The sequence below is a fragment of the Falco punctatus genome (assembly GCF_963210335.1).
Source record: "Falco punctatus genome assembly, chromosome: 5".
NCBI classification, from domain to species: domain Eukaryota; kingdom Metazoa; phylum Chordata; class Aves; order Falconiformes; family Falconidae; genus Falco; species Falco punctatus.
In genome coordinates, this window is record NC_137584.1 from 91,628,023 (window position 1) to 91,645,682 (window position 17,660).

The window sequence follows — 17,660 nt, forward strand, 5'->3', positions numbered from 1 at the left end:
TCCAAGTGCATTGAGGAGATGGAAATCATACGAAACCTTCTTTCCATGATTTGGATAAAGGTGTAATAATATGTACTAGCAAGAAAAATCTGGTAAGTTTACCAGAGGGCATAGATCTGGGAAAATACTGCAGTTAGCTCACTGAAAATGCATGCTTGTTGTTCAGAGACAGCAGCATGACAAAGCATCGGGTTAAATATAGTGTTTGAGAGAGAAGAATCTTACAGTGGCAAGAGTAAGAAATCCAGCCAGCAGAACACACACTCCTTGCCAGGGACAGGACACACCACCTCCCACCTCAGGGGAGCCCCTCGCCAGGCGGTGGGAGGGCAGCCTTCCCCTCCGAAGGGTGAGCGGGCTGTCTGTGCTCCCAGCACCCCAGGGCACCCCACCAGCGCCGAGCCTGCCTCCAGCAGAGGGGGGTGCAGCCTGTGCAGCAGGAGCCGCTGGAGCTCCAGGAGAAGGGAAGAGCTCGACATTTTCGCCAAGCCTGTGACGATGACTTCATCGTGCACAAGTATCAGTGCAAAACACCACATTCCTTTACATGTAACTCAGCACTGGAGGAAAAGCAGTCCGAGGTTAGCAGACCTCCAGAAGCAGCAAAGTTTGGAGAGAAGCTAGTGAGCAGCGAGAAAATTGCTACGGATCGGTCCCCTGCTCACGAAGGCTTACAGAGAGCTGGTCACGTATTTCTCCCTGCACTGGCTGTTAGTAGCGCCAAGCAAACACTCGGAAAATGCACATGCATTTGGTGGTCAGACCCACAGTTCACTGCCCGTTCCACTTCTCCATGAAGCATATGCTCTACTCTTCTGCTCATGCAAATTTTTAGTGAGTTTTTGTCTATGTCCCTGTAATGGATTCACATTTTCCTTTTAATACTGCTAAGCATCTTCCAGAACATTTTCACTTCCTTTAAGAAGGTACTAGACAGTATAAGTATATATATACTTATATACAACATGTACAACAACTTCCAGCCTCTCAGTACAAGCAGGTAAGACGCCTGTCACAGTCCGGCTCTCTGCGGGGGTAATAACCCACGTCAGTGCGGTTGAGGTCACGGCTAAAAGTTTTGCAGAACAAAAGCCAGACACAAATGAGAGCACCAGGCACAAAGGCATGATTTTTCTTGCAATTCTCAATTCAAAAATTGATTTTCAAAATGCATTTGCTTTAGTATTGAACTATATGGTCTCGTCATTGCTCTTTCAAGATCACATTTGTCCATATCAATCACCATAATTGCTGTACTGTAAAGAAACTATTAGAATTATGTCTGCAAAGACTTCACAATTCAGTGCTAGAAAGAGCCTAGGCCATTAACAAAGTGTGCGAGTAGTCTAACACCCAAACGTGCCCGGGAGCAACTGCCTTTGCCCTTGGGTACATCTCCCCATTAACTCCAACGGGGAGCTGAGAAATCCTTTCATCTGCGCCAGTGAGACTGGCTCGTTTGAAGCGTCTCTTCTACCTACGGCCCGGCATCGTGCCTCGGTCCTGTGTCGTCCACGGCCCGACCTGGGCTCGGCACAGGCGGTGCAACTGAGCCAGTCCCAGGGGAACCCGCTGCCCGCAGATTCAGGCACCTGCTGTGGGAACAGGGGGTTCACCGTGCTCTGGAGGACTGGCACCTGATCCAGGGCACAAACATGCTTGCCAGACTTGTTCACTGATGAGGGTAAGAGGAATTGACAGCTCTCGTAAAAAATAGATGTCAGAAAAGCAAGGATGTTATTAATATGGAAAAGGTAGTAAAAGTAATAAGCCATATGGAACAGCTACCAGACAGAAATCAGAGTCCATCAACAGAAAAGCAGAAACAGCACAATTTGTTCCTCTGTCTCCAGGCGCAGGACTTGCTAATAAATTATTGTACCATGAAGATAAGAAATATTTATATATTCTAAAAGTGTTTAACCTTTCTTATATCTAAAGCATATTCTAAGTTAAATTTCTAACATAGTTTATAGAAAAAGTTGCAACGACCCTTGGCATCTCTCCCAGCCAAAAGTACAACCAAAAAAGTCCCCAGAAATGAATCTGCAAGTCTGTCCATCACAAAGTTGCCACTCGCTGTGTGTAATAGATGGGGTTTGGTTTGTTAGGTTTTTTTAATAAAGTATTTATTTCGTCCACAGGATTTTTGTCTTGTTCAGGCCAGACAGATGAAGGTCTCTCGTCCAATTTAAAATTCAGCATTTTCCATCGTGCACAGTTTTAGATGCTATTACCACGCAGCACAAAGCCTACTTTGCCGGCAGGTTTCCCAGCTTCCCCCAGCCCCAGAGCCCATCGTTGCAGCCCCCGCCACACAGACGGGCCTGTCCTCCCCGCAGCACTGCTAACCAAGGCGCTGCGATTCCCGTTTTATCAGACGGGAGCTATAATAGGGAGCCAGCTCCAGAGAACAAAACAGAGGTTCCCTCGCAGGTTTGGGGGGGAGAGCACGTGTGAAGCAGCACGGGCACCTGCCCACACCCCCCCGGGGTTTGTCTCCTCTGGTTTGATCTCTGTCTGTGATACTTTGATTCAGTCTCTTTCCTCAGGCCATCGTAGCCCCCCTCCCACCCAGCCTGGGTGGCCCAGCCTCTTCCTCCACCCCTGCGCCCTTTCTGCAGCTCACCCTACCCCCCCACCTCAAAGCCAGACCCCTCCTTTGCTTCCCACCCAAAGCCCTCTCCCCACCCTCTCCCAGCCCCCATCGCCCTCCCCACCCCATGCAGTACAAACAGCCTCCCTTTCTCTGGGGGCCTGCCACCACCTCGCCAACCCCGCCACCGCCACCCGCGCCCAGCCAGCGGCAAGACACACCGCCTGCCACCAGCCACCGTGCACCCTTGGCTGTGGGCTCATTTCTCAGTAGCCAGTAAGCAGCATACCGGAGGGAAGGGGACAGTAAATACAGACCCGGTGCACCAGCTGGTTCATCCTCATGGTCCTGGTCTTCTTGTTCCTCAGCAATCCAAGCCCACACACCTTCTACCCTCCCTGGGGTTGTCTTCCACATCCTGGCCCCAGGCTCGTTGCCTTCCCAGCAGCACTGCTTGCAGCAGCCAGGGATGGGGCAGCTGATTGCAGGTGATGAAGGGCAGGTAATTGCAGATAGGGAGCAGGTGATTACGGGCGGTGGCAGGGCCGCTAAACTTCCCTGCCTGCACTACTAAGGTCACTGCCAGGCCAAGCTTGAACAAGCCTGTCTTGTTCCAGAAACAGGCCTGAGCTCTTCCCCAGTAGAGCACTGCTGTGCTGTATGGAGACCAGTGGATATGGTCATCCTCCCAGAATACGACAGGTAGCCCGGAGAAACTGAGACCGATTTCCTTAAACCACAAACAGTTAGGGACAGCCTTACAGCAGAAAGCACTAAGCCATTTGATTTCAACTGTTGCCCATCCAAGGAATTAAAAGGGCAGCTGCTTCCCTCAGAGGTACACAAGTCCCTCTCTTGAAAGCTCTCCCTCAAAACGGGCTGCTCCTAGACTGGAAGTTGCTGAAGTCCACGGCTGCAAACTCAACCTTGCTTTTGAAGCAGCTGGTGCTGGACACCAAATGATACAGCAACTCCTATGTATGTGACTCATGTGAGCTCATACGAGTGCACCAGCCAGCTCCATCCTTCTCCCAGTTCCCTCCTCAAGCAGTTGAAGAACTCGTTCGATCCCTGCACGCACTCCTGGCTCATCTGCCACCCACTGTGAGGGGCAGGGATGGTCTGGGAGGCATCCCCAGCATATTTGCCTGATGCTGAGCCATGGGAGTTTAGCTTGCACTGAGAAATACCAACTTTTAAAAGTTCCCAGGTTGAAGACTAGTAAACATACAAGAGGCACAATTGTCCACGTCAGGCAAAGGGATAAAATAAAAGAGCTAAGTTTTTTCCTTTCCACCAAATTGGCAGACAACAAAGGCTCACCAGGTTTGCTTTGCAAGTGAAGCACTTCGTAAAACAGATCAAAGCACTTCCTGAATCTCAGCAATAGTACGGATCATTTCTGAGTAACACATCCCATGGAGAGAGCTCTTTGCAGGGGCTGCACCAGCCAAAACAGGATTAGCAAGTGGTAGAAATAAAAAGAAATTTTCACACTTTCACTCTAGCAGTGAAAGCAATCACTGCTAGAGTAACTCAGAATGTGCAAAGTGCCTTCACTCCGGAAGATACCCAGGCTCAGGAAAACATATACACAATGGGATCCCACGCCACCAAAATGCCACCAGTTTTGAGGACAAGCATTAAAACTGTTAAATCACATTTCACGTTCCTGTTCCAAGTCATTCAGAGGCACATGGAAACTGATGACTGCAAGACACCTTGTATTTCGGCTCTTGAGATTATGTAGAGCAAAATATACTTTATTGTCTCAAACACACTGCAAATATCTGACTGTCACCTGTCCTTGTGTGCTACATTGCCATTACCTTTTGGAGGAATTAAAATGGAGAGTCCAACCAAACCAGGGTTCCACCACGCTTATTTCTGTAAATTCGTGTAGTGGCACAGCTCCTCTCTGAACAGCCTGAAAACTCAGTGGCAGGAAGGAAAATACACAGGGAGAACAGTTACTCTTTCAGCAGGTGTACAGACCAGTCATGGCCATCATGCATCTGTCTGCACTTCGTGTGACAGTCTAGAGGAGATGCCACACCAGCACCTCTTCCTCGCCATTTCTGCCCAGCATCCCAGCCCACAGTGCAGGCCATAGGAGCTATTCCTGTGTTTAACAACATTTGACAGATCAGCTCTGGAAGAGTTTTCTAATTTTTCTTTTAAGCTTTCTCTATTTTAGATATTTAGCCTGTTCAGCCTCTTCTGGCAGGGAGCTCGACAGCCTTGTTATGCAACGAAGGAGCCATGCAAAGGGATCCTTCCTTCAGTCTGCTTTAATACTGTTTATTAAAGAGTTTTTGAACATTTTTCAGTTATGAGAAGCAGCATCTGCTGTTTTCCTGCTCTCGCTCATGAACATGGAGGACTTGACCACAGCCCTTTCAGCTGTTTTCTTTCCAGTCATACTTTAACTCTTCTTAAGGAGCTTCCACCCACACCTCGGTTCCCAGATCCCCTCTTCGTGCCCCTTCGTTGCTCCCCTGGCCCCCACGACAGAGGGCACACAGCCTCATGCCACACACAAGTCTGAGGCACACATGCGGTTTATACAGCAGGTTAACAACACTGTCTGTTTTCCTCTGGATGTATTTCCTAATCATTACTCACATCCCATTTGCCTTTTCGACCATGCTGAGCTGCGAATTGATGTTTTCACAGTGCTACACACAATGTCTCACAAATCTTCAGATCCTCTTTGTAAATGGTGCATGATACTTTAGAGACAAATAGCACATAAGCATATTGAAGGCTCCCACACACACACAAAGACATCATTTTGCAGTTAAATAAAGTAAATTTTATTTGCAAGATCATTCTGCAGTTCCTCAGCCAGTTTGGACCACCCAGGACAGGTCTGTATCAGCAGCAAGCTTGGCCACCTTCTCCTAGATCCCTCCCAAAGACATGCAGGAGATTCTACAGGCAGGCTCTCCCCGTGGAGAAAATAAGCACTGATTCCTCCTCTACTTTTTAAAACATTTATTTTTATCAAGCTAGAAGGAAAGTGTATGTCTAATTGCCGTGTCCTCACTAACTCTGTTCTTTATCATGATTTCTTACTGATGGGCCTGGCACTAGGCCCCTGCAACACCCAGTGCCACCACCAAGTTTGCGGAACGTTTCTGAGCTCAACTGAGACTCTGCAGTCTTTAGAGATTTATTTGCCAGCCTAATGTAACTCCATCTAATTTTCCTCCCTCTTTACCAGATAGCAGGGATGCAAATTTAACAACCTGCCAATCATTAGGATCTTTCAGAACATTGCTCGAGTTACTAGTGTCTTTATTCCAATTTCCTTCTTAGGTAGGACATAAAAAACCTCATTAATTTCATCAGTGAAAGCTTCTGTCTCCTAGCATCTGCCCTCCCTCGCCCCCACAGATAAGGGAAAATTTCAAAACCTCTCAAGAAGTCAAAGTTCTTAATTAAGGGGGGGGAAAAAAATCATACCATAAAAGTTAACAAGGGAACAGCGAATGAAGTGGCTGCACTGGAGAACATATGTTCGTTCTGTAGAGACACTCCAGCTGACGCCAACACCACACCGGCTGCTCCCATGCTTGTCATAGCACCAGTTGACTCATTTCCAGGCAGATAGGAAGCTTTAGCAGGATCACACTGCAGTTTAGCTCTGCAACAGAGTTGAAATTATTAAAAATCTGTCACTGCTTCCAGATACACTGGAAGCACAGACATAAAATTGCTTGGATGTTTTTAAACCAGAATCCCTACACTTCTGGCAACCTTAAGAGCTTGGGCCACTAAGAATGAATATATGGGCTTGAAAAGACAAGTTTAATCCAGAAGACCTCGCTACACTTTAAGCTAAGGCTAGAGTTTATCTAACAGCATAATTCCATTGCAAAAAGTGTAGGGGTTTATGCAGATTTTTTTGTTGTGTTGCTAAATCCATGCCTGAAGATATCACATCTTCTCATCTGAACTGGCAAACCTAATACTGTAGAAGAAAACATGTGATGTGATCACTCAGGTTTCCAGGAGTCACATGGTCACAAACATGCTGGACACCAGTTTTCTGGTACCTACCCTCTGCCGTGACCTGCCTACGTGGCACTGAATTGGGGGGGTGTCCCCAGGAGACAACTGGGCAGCAGACACATGCTGCAATGGGCTGCAGCTGCAGCTGCTGCAGTTCTTGCACTGCACAGGTAGCCGTAGATGCTAGGAATGGATAGGCTCAGGAATCACATGCACTTTGTACATGTGGTCATACTCCTCACTAAGGCACCCACTGGACTAGAGACACCACAGGTACTGTCCCACCAGCTCATCCAGGGGACCACCTGGACCTGATGCTATGCAATGCCCTGCACCCGGCAGAACATCGGGAGCTAAAACTACACTATGCAAAAAGCTGGCCTTAAAATGACTGAAGTTATCTAAAAGCCAGCTGTTCCAGCTTTTCTAGACAGGCCTCAGTATGTCACTGTACTTAATAAACCATAAAAACTAATTCTTTCCGTTTTCCTTCTTTGGTTCACATCCACGCATCCTCAGCTGTTTGTGCTATTTAATCTCCTCCGAGTCAGGAGACGACACCAAGGAGGCTGTGGCACAGCAGCGCTGTTAACCAGGGATAATTGTGGGGAGTGGGCAGGCAGAGAGACAAACAACAAAGTGCAACAGCTTTGCCAGCGGAGAGCAGGGGTATCAGCAAAGGTGCTACCTCTGCCAGTCAGGTTTTTCCAGGCTGAACCAGGCTTTTTCAGAGCTTAGCACAAAAACAGGGTTAGAAGCAAAAAAAAACCAACAACCTTAAAACAGTTCTGAAGAAATGAATGCTCTCGGGAGGCACGGTGGGCCATTTCTAAACCAAGAGCTAACTTTTTCGAAGAGCTTTTGTTAATAAGCATCACCTTCATTAGTGGAAACAACACACCCAGGGGCAGGGAGGGCAGGACACTGCAAGAAGAGCTCGCCTGGATGATGCGGCAGGCTGCAGCCCTGACCCGCGCACGCAGGCAGGCTGGTGCACAGCCAGGCACATGCTCGTTTCCTCCTCCTTTGCTGCATCAGCACCTGCCTCTGCAGCATGGACCACTGGCCAGACCCCCACCCGCTCCTGCCACAGGGCAGACAAACCGTGCAGAGCGGCACCGAGCAGGTACAGCTATGCCAAGCGCCATGCCATTCCTTCACACGCCTGTCCATCCACAGCCACGCGCAGGCGGCCAGCCCAGGCGCAGAGACGGTGCTTCCTCCTCCCAGGACACCCGCTGCTCCAAAAGCCCCAGTTAAAAGGTTTTCCAAGCACTGTGACTGGGCACGGACACTCATGGCCTATAGTGACACAGAAACAGAAAGCCTGTTAGCATCAGGCAGTTCCAGGCATTTTACTGAGACTTTTATGCTGTCTTGGAGACCAGCCCCCTGCCCCATCCCCACCCTGGGGATGATGCCTGGGGAGTGCAGCAACCCACAAATGAGAATAGGCAGTGGCTGTGCAGGGATGGAGTCAGCCACTTCCCATGCAACTCCTTTGAGTTCATGCTTGATACAGTATTTCTCATGTGCTTGTAAGCCTGCCTCAGCCAGCCCTCCGTGTGTTGCATCCATCTCTTAGGAGAGAAGCAGGACCTCCATGCCACTTTGCAAATGTTGTCCCATCGTCCTTGCCATTTGAGGGAGGGGAAAATAATGCCTCTTACTGCCCCCTGCACTCTCCCTCCAAAAATGCAGCTGCCTAAAGCCCTCCTCAGGCAGGGGCTCAGCATGGAAAATTTTAGCCCCAGAGGTGAATGTCTCAGAAAGTTATAGGGAAATGAAAGCAAAAGGGATTGATTGGAAACTGGTTTGTGACCTCAATGCTGGTGGTTGCTACTAAAGCCCAGAGCAGGGGATTGCTTGTGACAGGGCGAAGCAATCTTCCTTGCACTACTCACAAAAATTAATTAAAGACCTTGGAAATTTTGATTTATAGATCATATATTCCCAACAAGCACGTATTTATTATTACACATCGGAAAACACCCATACAGATGAGGCATTGCTAAACTAGAGCTGTCAGGTATTTATTTCTGCAGTCACTAAAAGAAAAGTTATTAAACTATCCAAAGGCAGCCTTCAAAAGCAAGAAAAATAAATTCCGAATCAGTTTAAATGAATGAATTCATAATAATCACTGCTAAAGTATCAAGTGATCAATCTCCGTCTCCACTGCCTTCTAATCCTGAATATCAAACGGGGAAAGCACAAAGCACAGTGCAAAGCCCCGGGTGCCTGGGCACAGGGACACATCTGGAGCCAGCCCACCCCCACGCAAGGAGCGCCCACTGCTGCGCCTCTGCCCTGGGTGGGCAGCCGACGGTCCCCACTTCCAGAAGACTTTCTCTTTGGATCTTGGCAATACAGAGAAGCACAGAATAACTGGGGTGGGAAGGGGCTGTGGGCAGGCTTGGATGAGGCTGCTCGGGGCCGTGGCCAGCTGAGGTTTGAGGGGTTCCGCTCCTGGAGATCTCACAGCCTCTCTGGTCTTCCATGCCCATGTTCAACCACCCCCACGGGGAAAAAAGACTTCCTAGCACATCTTATTTTCCTGTGACTCCTGGCATCATCCCCTTTTGTGTGCCTTGAGCAACGCGTGGGGTGGTAGGCAGTGCTGATATGGTGAAGGCCAGTGCTGTGCCTCACACGGTGAGGGTCTTCAGGGCGCCGTTTCTGATTTCCAGCCGTGGGAAGATGAGAGTTGTCTCTGACACCTGAACTGCTCCTGAAATATCCTCTCCTGAGTAGCATCTTCCCACCCGCAAGTGCACGGTTCATGGTGGGTGGGGGGAGCCCCTCCTTCACCCAGGGCCAGGCAGGGCTTTCACCGCTGAGGGCCTGGGGGCCACCATTTAATTGACACCAAAAAAAAAAAAAGAAGTGGCTGGGGTATGTTTCTGAAGGAAAGGTATATTTCAAAAGGAAGCAGCAGGCAAAATCAGCTCCCTTCTTCCCCTTTCTGCTCTCCAGAGGGGAGTGAAGCAAACATTTTGGACAGGTGGTCTAGAGGAAGGGAAAGAAATTAGGAGACGTGCCGATCAACAGGACGTGCTGTGTCGGACTGTGCTCTGCCAGCCTGGGGCTTGCTTGCAGACCCCTGAGACCATGCAGGGAATTATTAATGATCACCTGGCAATCCCATTAATTGCGTGTTAAATCTGTCCTGTGTTGTATGAACTGCATCGACATTAAGAAGCAACGTGTGAGGTATAAGCAGTAGTACTCAGCAGTAGGAAATTCTGTTTTCTCCTCTGCTTTCCCCACTCTTTCCAGAGAGGTGGTAAAGCAGGAGGCCACTGATGGAGGGTGAAGCAGCTCTCACTTCCCGTGAGCTGGGGTCAGAAAACAGATGTGGGATGCCCCAGAGCTGTGCACTTGCAGCTTTATGGCACCACAGAGGTGCCACCTCCTCCGGCCATGAGCATGCCTGGCTTTGCCAAGCTAGCATGGAGCTAGTGGATAACGGCAGCTATGGATCATAATACATTTTCCCAGTGAAAGCAATTTTGCTGAATTTAGACTCTTTAATTTTAGCAATACTCATCAGTGTCTCTTCATCCTGATTACAATGTTTGTCTCCAAAAGCAGTTTCCACAGAAGTGCTGATTAATGTTATCACACCAACAAGCTGATGAACAGAAACGAAAACACTCTGGAGAAAAGTTGTCAAAATCCCATCACCCTGACATGACTGCAGAAGCAAGGGAGCCCCTGAGCCACAGTCCTCCTCCCACAGGATGGAAAACTCCTCCCTAATCCCAGAGGGCCAAAAGTGACCTCTGGGTTTCCCAGGACGACGAACACCTTCAGGCAAAATTCTGCGGCCAAGCTTTCTTCAGGCAAAGTGCCACTTTTATCCTGGCAGCCCCACTGGCCTGGGAGCATCTGGTCACGGTTTCATGGCAGGGAAAGAAACCAAGAGATGGGATCCCCTGTCTGTGCAGGGCATAGGAGTGTCAGGCCGTGAGCAAAGTGTAGAGCGAAGGAATTTCTGAAATTTGCAATATTCAGCCATTCAGGGCTCCAAATTCCCCTCTGACTGCAGAATGGGTGGCAGAGCTATGCTGGTGACATTCAGTCATGGCTGGATGAGACTTGCCCTCGGGTGCCCGCTCCCAGGTGGTTTGCTGTGACGGGAAGCTCCCTTCTCTCTGCCTCTCTCTTCCCTCCATCCAGCATAAGACTGTGAACTGAAACCTTCAGCTGCTGTGTTGCTGCGCTTCTGTCACGTTTGGTCATGTTTTCTGGGACAGATGAATTTTTTTGGCAGAAGTTGTTGCACATGCCACCTGTTTCACTGGTGAAAACAAGAACCGCTTTTCCTAACTGCGTTATAGCCCTGCCTCGAAACCCCGCAGAGTAAGACCTTTCTGTTTGCAGTCCCCCCATACCTGCAGTAACAGACAGGCTTTGCCCTCGAAAGCCACAGAGACACGTGGAAGAAGCAAAGACTCATCATTTCTGTTTTGCACAGGGATGAACCAGGACACAGAAAGGCCGGATGGGACCCCCAGGTTCTGCTTGGAAGCCAGGCTCCCAGCTGCTAATGCAGCGATGGGCTGGTTTCCGCAGGAGACGGTCCACAGCGCGGCAGCTGCCCTTGCCCTGCACGGCCCTCCTGCGCCGCTGTGCCAGGGGCCGGGGCTGCGAGCAAGGCTCGGTTTGCAGCAGAGGCAGCGAGCTGCACTAAGCTAGCAATGCAGCAGAAAAAGCATGTGACGGAGAACTTCCCCCTTTTGCATCAAGCACAGGTTGAGAACACTATCTTTCATTACCCAGACTCGCACAATTTAGGAGAGCAGGGCGATGTTTGGGCAGCAGACAGGAGCATCAGCCAGGAAGGAGGCAAAGTGGCCTAGACCCCACTGGTGGTTAGGGAGGATAAGAAAGGATGGTGCTTCTCTTCAGACCACCGAGGGGCAGCTGGAGAGAACTCCCGTGCACCGTACAACCAGCATCTCCTGTTTTCCAGGACCCACTGCAGGTCCGAACTTCTGCTCCCAGACTCATCTTTTGATGGCATGTTTGGAGATCTCCCTTGACAATCAGGATGGGAAAATCAGAAACAAAGGGGATGTTCTATGCAGAATGTTCCTTCACTGGTAACCTAGTGTGCTGTCCTTTGCAGACTGTTTGTCTCTGAGCTATTGTACAGAGGTTTCTTGGCTTCCCTCGCATAGTTTCCGTGGTGCACTGGGTGCATTTGGAGCATATTGTGTTACATAAAGCAGCTCATTTTAACGTCGCATGAATTGTGCCGTCACCTCCCTGCCCTCTGCTTCAGGCACACAGGCTATGTGATATGTATGAGAGGTGTGACTGCCACAGTGAACTCTGTGAAGACTCATATGGCTTTTATCAAGCAAGAGACAGTGCTATCAGTATTGGGCCTGATCCTGATCAGGTGTAAACTGCTGCAGACACTCACACCAGGATGTTTCCAGGAAAACAAATAAATCAAGAAAAAAAGGCAAAAGGGTTTTTTTTCTTCTTTCTTGGCAATGAGCAGTTCATTTTTTCCAGCTGCGGTTTTCAAGTTTTAGAGGACAACCCAAATATTTTCACTGAAAACAAAACTTTCAGGGAAACCCTCTGTCTCTTTTACTCTATTTCCAAAGGCAAAACCCTCCTTTCAACAAAATTGTGACCAGTGTTAAGACACTGCCTGGATCCTCTGCTTGCTTCTCCTGGCTGGGAATCCGGCTTGTTGAGACCTGAGGTTTCTAGCAGAGAATTTCAAAATTCTCATCTCTCTGATGTTTTAAATAAATGTAGGCAGCTGTCTGAGCCTTACGTCCACCCTAGCCAAAATATTGTTCATTCCAAGTGGATTTGCTCCGTTATAAATTGTCTACAAATAATTTAAAAAATGACAGTGTTTCTTAAATTATCTTATCAAGCTCTTTAAATATTGAAGTGCATCAAATATTAATGCTTGGCAATTCGGGGTATCCTTACTCCTGGTTACTGCAGTATTCTGATCAGCACTAGGACCGCGTTCTGCCAGCCCCAGGACCTGAAGAGTTGGCAGGAGCTAAGGGAAGGGTCGCGTGCAGTGCCCACGGGTGCTCGGCCCCCGGGTGTTCTTTGCAGGAGGGAAATGTGGCAGCCCAAGAAGCTGGGACAGTTTCGGCAGGAGTGGAGCGGGCTGGTTAGCAGGCACAAGCCCAGCCAGGAGCAGGCGCCCGATGGCGCATGCAGTGCCTGAGCACGCTGCTGACGGCATGCACCGTCTCCCAGCCCCGCCGTGCAGGTCCAGGGTGAGCTGGTGTCAACAGGGTCCCACGGTCCCCGCCACAGAAACCCAGTGCTCGTGGGCTTTTCGGTTCCAGTCTGGCCATAGAGCCCTGAAGTGCCTCAAGCTACAAGCAAATCGGAGCCCATGTGGCTGCCTCTGAATTTAGGAATGTCACAGGGACCGGGCTGCTGCAATCCTCAGCTCTTCAGCCTCAGAGGTGGCTCCATGAGAAGGCAGGAAAGTGTGCGATGAAAAAAAGCACATGTGGATTTTGCCTGTCAGGGATGGAGAAGGTACACCTGTAGAAACCTGAGTCCAAATGAACACAGCTGGTATCAGACCAGCTCCTCCTTCTCTTCCAGCAGAAACACCAGGACAAAATTCAAGTCCTCTCTTTTGGAAGCCAAGGAGAAGGTCCGATTTAGCTGGCTGAAGTATCTCATTTATTGTGGCCCTAACAACAAAGCTGACCAGAATACTGCAGCAACCAGGACTAAGGATACCCTGAATTGCCAAATGAGAGCTGATAAGCCGTTTCGAATGCACGTTCCCAGGCTGGTGTCCAGCAAACGGGAGGTGGGGGGATGAGGCAGGCTGCCCGACCACCGTATTCACTGCTCCCATCCCGGAACCGGGATTTTTCAGGGCTTGTCCACCAGCATGGTACCTGCGTGGCAGATTGCCCCAAACTCCAGTCCCTGGCGATGCCTCATGGCTCACAGCCAGGCAGACAAGTTGGCAGGGGATCAGCAAGAGAGTTTTGATGGATTCCCTCTTTCCTTACCCCCACCCCAGCTCAGCCCACCGTGTGGTACTGGAGATTCAGCAAAATCAACATGTTCTTCTGGAACGTTTCTACTTTGACTGATTAGGAGAGTTTCTAACAGAAAAATGTTCCACTGGAAAATTTCTGACCAGCACTAATTAGCATTTTTTCTATTAGCTTTGTCCTGAAGGCACAGTAATTTATGCCTTGGCGAAATAAACAATCACTTAATGATCACAAAGAATTGGACACTCCCCAGGTTTGAGGCGTACTTGCTTACCCTAAACCAAAAAAGTCTTATTCCCTTTCCAAGCTTTACATACTTAACACAAGGAAAGAATGGCTGCCTGACTTTCTTGTGCTTTACCTGGATACAGGCCCAACTGCATTTTAATCACTTTGCTTTAAAAACAGGAGGAAATAGTGGATTTACACTTGCAGCGCACTAAGGTTCAAATGACACTGGAGACAAGCCATGTACATGGAACGAGAGATGGACCACGCTCAGAGAGATTGCAAGATAGTCACAAAAAACAACAGGAAGACAAAAAATGACCTGGGTACCCTAGGAGTTCAGCTTTCCTTGCTGTTCCTCTGCCATATATCCTAAACTCCATTTCTCACTGAATCACGGGGTTATTTAGGCTGTGAGGGACCTCTGGAGGTCCAGCCCCTGCTCCAAGCTGGGCTGATGCCCACGTTAGCTCAGGTTGCTCGGAGCTGTGTCCAGCCTCCACAGCATGTGACGCTACATAAATGCACCTGAGCAGCACATCTGAACATGCTGAAGGCATCAGCTGCAGTCTGCCCCTCCATGCTTTCTCCCCAGCAAGCCTTTATTTCAGAGCCCTGTACGAGCCAAATGCAGGATAACAGATCCCTGGTGGCCTTTGGGAAACGGCTGCGGATGCCAGGCATATGGTGCAGCTTTTGTTACACAGCTACAGGGTCTCCCAGGAAAGCAGGCGGCTATATTTAAATCTCTCTTGTGAAATTTGCATTGATATTCATAAAAGACACTCTGGCACCTCTTTGGCGGCTTGAAACTGCAGCATGCAGCAGGGGAAAGCACCAGCAGCTCTGAAGACCAAGGACCCATTTTGTCCCAAGGCTACAGGCTGTGACAGGCACAGGATGGACAGCACGAGAGGCCAAGCAGAGCTGCCGATGTCCTGCATGTGTCCCACTGCCAAGGGTGGTCCTTCTCCCCCGTCCTGCTTCATTTTGGGAGGAGAAGACCAGTCAGCGGCACAAAGAGAAGAAACGAAGAATGGATGGGGGAAAGAGCCGCACCAAGTTATGCAGAAAGAAGCCTCTGAGTGAGGAATTTCTGGCTGCAAGAGAAGGCCACCTGTTAATGAAGTGTTGCCATCCACAGGTTCTCATCGGTTGCTCACACCTGCCGTTGTTTTCCACATTTCCTTCGTGGAAAGCAGGACATAAGCAATGAACGGAAGCAACAGCCTTGCTTTCCTTAGCCCACCTCGGTTAGGCCTAAGACTTCTTAGGAGCAAAACATGGAAGTCAAGAGGCCTGTGAAGCACAAATACGCTCATATGTGAGTGCCAAATCTTGTTTGGTTTTTATGCTGCTTTGTGGCAGCTTCATGTCCGTATCTGGACAACCTGGAAAAGCATAGAACCACATGAATAACACCAGGGAAGCAAAGAGTATTATTCAATATTTAAAATTAAGCAGGAATTCAAATGTTTTGCTGAATTGTATTCTTCTTTGTACCAGAGCATAGACCTCTCGACTCACCAAGCCTGTCTGACAGGCAAGAGCAGCACATATTCCTGTCCAAGCAGCCCCCCGGGATGAGCTTGGCCCCTGTTCTGGAAAGGCTGGAGAAACCCCAGGACAGATTTTCAGAAAGGATTTTTCTCTTCCCATTGCCTGCCACCACCCAAACAACAGGCACCGATCATTTGGCTGGGGGCTGGAAACCAGAGGGTCCCCTTCCCACTTACTCCTCGCTTGCAAGGCATCCCTCTGCTGCCTGTTCCTGCTTCCACGGGCCTTCTGCTCGCCCTGGGGCGCAGGAGTGTGCGCCCGGGGCGGCTGCCTTTGTGCTGGGTGCTGGGTGGGTGCTAGGAGTCTCCCAGGATCCCCACCGATACACACACATCCCCTCCAGTTTCTGAAGGCTGACGGCAGGAGCCAAATATGCCATTTGAAGCATATTTGTATTTCTGGTTGGGCAATTTGTAACACAATAATGGAATAACGTAGTTTATCGTTAATTGTAGAAGTCGAGCTGGTGAGCCCTTAAAAAACTTCTATTCTGCCAAGTGTTCAACAGATGTTTAGGAAAAATCTCAGTCAAGGTCATTCGTGTGTGGGAATATACAAGGAATTTCCTTCTCCTGCAGTGCATCAAAAACACCAAGTCTGAGGATGACGTTTTCAACACAAGTGGCCCAAGTATGGACACCTACATTCAGCCTTAGGCATCAAAGTGCCTGAATACGTGTCTCACCAGTTTTCCTCTACCTGGGGAGCCCAGCCTGGAGCAATCTATCAGGTCCCTAAAACCTCCCTTACCCCTAGTTGCGATTATAACATAAAATACTAATGACATTACACTTAGTCTTGCCCTTTCACCAGAGCCCTTAACATTCCCATTGGCACAGCAGAGATAACAAAGGGCAGAGTTAAGGTTAATTATACGACCGCTTTCCTGACCTGTGACCCAGGGCTGCCCATGCCCATTTTTGCCCTTTATTGGCCCTTTCTCGAAGAGAAGCCTAGGAAGTACGGAAGGTAGGAAGGAGAATGAGGAGTGTTTTATTCATAAATAAATCCGCAAAGAGCTTCCAAACTGCAGCTTCCACTCCTCAGTGTTTCAGGCATGTCCCACGGTGGCTACTGTAATATCAGAGGAATGCTTACTCCTGCTACTGCTGCTAATCTGGGAGCAGTCACGTGGCTCGGCTGCAAGCTCTCTCTCTCCAAAAATTTGACTCCTAACCTTCCCTTGCTACAGACATGATGTATATTGCCTTGACATGCTTCCAAGTAGCAAACATTCAAAACCCTGACCTATAAGCAAAAAAAGCAAAGGGAAAAAAAAAAAAAAAAAAGATATTTCTGAGAACAAAATTATGTGAGCCTGCAGGAAAGGGAGAAGAGAAATCCACCTTGGTCACTTCTGTCTGCCCTCACCTAGGAATGACTTTGGAAAAAAAGATAGCAAAATGTTACTCTGGGGAGAAGGAAAAAAAGAAAAGGTGTTCTAAAGCGCAAATCAAAAAGAAAGGGAGCCAGCAGAAAAGACCATTATTTATTTATTTTCGCTCATTTATGTGTCAGATGAAGCTGAAAGCTGCCAGATAGCTTCTTTTCGACAGCTTGAAGTTACTGTTGTGAACAGATCCATGTATGGAAGCAAAAGCAGAAAAGCATAGATAAGCTGAGATCCAGCTATGCAAACCATCTTTAGAGACACTTAAAGGACAAGCACTCCAGCTCCTTTCTTTCTGGTAAATTTAGAGTCACTATCATATGAGCTTTTTTCCATTCTGCTTTACCCACAACTGCTGAGACTCGGCTGGGGTAAGTGAAAAGCAATTCAAGCATGTCTTGGGAACACCTAGGTATTTGGTTAGACTGACATCCTGAGAAAAGCCGTAAATCTGGGGTGATGGGATGACTCCAACAGCTGGATAGCGGTTAAGCTCTCCCGAGTAGGGAACGTGACATATAACAGCTTTGCCACTGGAGGGACAGAAACTCTCCAAGTGCCTGAAAGGCAAGAAAAAAAATGTTGGAAAACATGCATTTGTTTTATCACTCATAGACTGGATTTACGGGCTGACTGGTGGTAGAGCTTCAGCGGACAGAGGGGCAGGAGGGATGGGTGGTGGTTGCCAGTGCCTGCGTCTTTTTGTGTTTCTATTTAGAAAAAATTCATAAAACCAGTCGAGGGCTTTTTCTTCTCCGGCCTGCCCTACTTTCGTTCTGAGCAACATGCCTCATTTGGGTTGAGCTGACTGGACATTAGGAAGAGCTTGTTGTAAGTGACTGTTGTTTTTCTT

The 17,660-nt window shown here is 48.8% G+C and overlaps 1 protein-coding gene across 1 annotated transcript in view; it reads left to right on the plus strand.

The window, feature by feature from the left end:
• The first annotated feature begins 262 nt into the window (after positions 1–262).
• The window catches only part of SLC8A1 (solute carrier family 8 member A1), a 151,205-nt gene continuing 133,807 nt past the window's right edge, over positions 263–17,660 (plus strand). Inside the window, exon 1 of the mRNA XM_080388370.1 lies at positions 263–17,178. The gene's annotated coding sequence lies outside the window, so the exon portion shown is untranslated. The remainder of the gene's footprint in view (positions 17,179–17,660) is intronic.